Source organism: Humulus lupulus, chromosome 5, assembly GCF_963169125.1.
Source record: "Humulus lupulus chromosome 5, drHumLupu1.1, whole genome shotgun sequence".
Taxonomy (NCBI): domain Eukaryota; kingdom Viridiplantae; phylum Streptophyta; class Magnoliopsida; order Rosales; family Cannabaceae; genus Humulus; species Humulus lupulus.
The window spans coordinates 74,094,701-74,098,030 of NC_084797.1; the positions used below are offsets into that span (position 1 = coordinate 74,094,701).

The window sequence follows — 3,330 nt, forward strand, 5'->3', positions numbered from 1 at the left end:
AACTTGGGAATCAATATACTAATAAATGTTATTAAACAAATATTTTGTGGATTCTAGTATCTTAATAATCTTTGTTTTACAACTTATTTACAACTCATAATTGGTTAATTTTTTTTTCCTTCTTTTAAATAGATTTATTTTCAATCTTTTATTTTGGTTTCTTGACATTGAATCTTATCAATCTATGGAGCTAGGGTAGAATTTATTTAATTTTGGTTTAAAATAGTTTCTTTTGATTTTAGTCAATTCATTTGGGTTCGACCTCGTGCTTACACGAACACTATACTTCATATACGATTCGTGCGATTGCGAGTTATAAATATTTAAAACATACTCATTTTGGGTCTATCAAGATTTTGGCACCATTGCTAGGGAGTTGCAAGAAAAGAAACAAACTTTTTCTCAAGGTTAGTGAATTTTTCTACTAGTTATTTTAATTTTTTGCACTATATAAATATATATATAACTAAAAAAGAAAGATAAGAAGAAAATTTGGGACGGTTCTACCACTCATAAATTTTTCTACTTATATATCTATTTATACTTATGGTTTCGTTTCTTAATATTTTTTTAGTTGACAGCACTTGTGCCTCCTAATTTTTATTTTATTTTATTTACTTTTGTTGGAATATTTTTCTTTTTGCTACATTTTTGTTAGTTGACGGCAGTTGTGCCTCCTAACCTTTGTTGTAATTTACATTATTTATTTTTGTTGTTATATTTTTGTGCACATTTACTAGTTGATGGAAATATTTTACTCCTAGTTTTTGCTTTATTTTTGTTATGGTTGATGCCATTTTTGCCTCCTAGTTTTTACTTTATTATTGTCATGGTTGATGGCATGCTATGCCTCCCAACTCTTGTTCAATTTTAGTTAACATTATCTATTTTGTCCTATTGTATTTCTCTTATCATATTATTGTGTAATTGTGAAAAAATACTTGAAAAAAGAACCTAAATCTTGTCCTTTCACCGTAAGCAATTTTTTCTTAAAGGAAATTTGAACAAAATTCCCAATCTTGCTCTAGTTATTAACCTCGAGGAGTTGTTAGTACTGTGCGAGTAAGGGGAATCAAATAGGCCTGGGGACTAGTAAACCATAAAATTTATATTGTTGTGAAATCTCTAAGAATTCTAAGTATGCTATGTAGTTGCGGTTTTAACTGATCTTCCACATCAGAAAATTGTTTGTTTGAGATTATCTTTGTTGCCTTGTTTGTGAACATTGTATGCACCATTGGGAACGTAACTTTGAAAATCGTTTGGTAAAAAGATGTTTATCTTTGTTTAAAATTGAAAGTGTTAGAAATTTTTTTGAGCATCATGGAACCAATTGATAAAATTAATAGAAATCTTGTTGATGAAAATGTTGTGCCTAAAAAAACCTTGCTTGAACATTTTGCACCTATTTCATCTAATGCTCCTTCATGTATTGTTTTTCCTACAACTTCTGCTACACATTTTGAGTTTAAACCATCAATCATTCAATCGTTGCCATCTTTTTATGGGTTAGATAGAGAGGATCCTTACATGCATGTCAAAGATTTCTTAGAAATTTGCTCAACATTTAAATTTCAAAAAATTTCTGATGAGTGGTCAAACTAAGATTATTCCTTTTTCATTACAAGAAAAATCAAAAGCTTGGTTAAATTCCCTTCCCACGGGACCTATAACTACATGTGATCAACTTTATAATAAATTATTGCTGAATTTTTTTCCTATGTATAAAACTGATAGTCTAAGGAGAGAAATCTTCGAGTTTTTTCAAAAAGATAATGAAGAGTTTTATGAATGTTGGGAAATATTTAAAGATTTATTATTAAAATGTCCTCATTATGGTTTTGAAAAATGGAGACTTGTAAAATATTTTTATGATGGTTTGACTCCCTCTAATTGTCAAATGATTCAATCTATGCATACCAGAAATTTTTTAAAATTTCAAGGACAAGAGGCTTGGGATGCCCTTGAAGATTTATCTGTCAATTCACAACAATGGAATTATTTTGATCCTAGGTATAGGTCAACTAATTCACCAAAAATAGGAGGAAATTATGAAGTAAAAGATGAATTAGACTTAAGAACATCCTTAGACAAATTAGCGAGAAAAGTAGAAGCTTTAGCCATAAGTCAAACTATAAATTCTCCAATACAACCAAGAAAAGATGTTTTTTCTATATGTTCTAGTCCTTGCCATAATGTCCAATCATGTCCTTCCTACCAAGAAGCCTTTTCTGAGGAGGCCAATGCTCTTCATGCCTATGGGAAACCAAATGATAGCCTATTTTCATCCACTTACAATCCAAATTGGAGAAACCATCCAAACTTTTCATGGAGACAAAACCAACCTCTAATGAATCAAAGGCACCAATACAACACGTAAACCCAAACTCATGCCCCACAAAATCAACCATATCCTCAACAAAGGAAAATTCCTTAGAAGATACTTTACAACAATTTATTAAATCCACTCAACAAATCCTACAAAAACAGTCTCAATCAATTACCAAACTCGAGACACAAGTAGGACAACTCGCTATTGCTTTAGCTGATAGAGAAAAGGGAACATTCATGTAATGCCCCGGAATCCCTAATGCGGTTTAATGGCTAGATTAGTAGGCCGGGAGGGCCATAACTGTTTAATTATGCCATTAAATGATAATATTCATGTTTATGTGAATTATATTATAATATGATGTTATATGTATGCATGTGGTTTCACATTTGATTATTATGATATTTTGGTAATTTGGCCCGTTGAGGGCATAATTGTATGTTTGTATGCATGTCAGTGACATATTGTTGAGACCACATTATAATGTGGGTTTGTTCGAGCTATTCGGCATGAGACGATCATGGAATATTAATTAGCGGTCTAGTCATAACAGGTTTAAGTTTGGGGCTCGGGATGAGTCGCGGGGTGATTTTAATGATTAGAGCCTTACCGAGAATTAAAGGGTAACAGGATATAAATTATTGGTGTTTGAAATTATCGAGAATAGCGAGAATTGGAGAGCGTTAATTATGATTAACAAGATAAGTGGGAAATACCAATTTTGGCCTTGGGAGCCTTTAGAAGCACTTAATTAGCCTAGGGGTATTTTGGTCTTTTCACCCCTAGGATTGATATAAGCCATTTTAGGTTGTGAAAGAAGGGAAAAAAAGAGTATAGTCCAAGAGCTTCCCCGTACCTTCTTTCCTTCAATTTTCTTTGTGATTTTGAGCCATTCTTGAGGATTCAAGCTTGGGAAGTAAGCCTTGGGAGTTTGGGAGAGTGTTCCACCATTGAAGAGCATCATAATCTGAGTTTGAGGTAAGTTTCTAGCCATTGAA

At 32.0% G+C, this 3,330-nt stretch overlaps 1 non-coding gene across 1 annotated transcript; it reads right to left on the minus strand.

Annotated features, from left to right (window-relative positions):
- Positions 1–1,735: 1,735 nt before the first annotated feature.
- On the minus strand, positions 1,736–1,842 carry LOC133780720 (small nucleolar RNA R71). The gene has a single exon (XR_009869538.1). It is a non-coding gene; the product is annotated as a small nucleolar RNA R71 (small nucleolar RNA).
- Between the last annotated feature and the right edge of the window lie 1,488 nt (positions 1,843–3,330).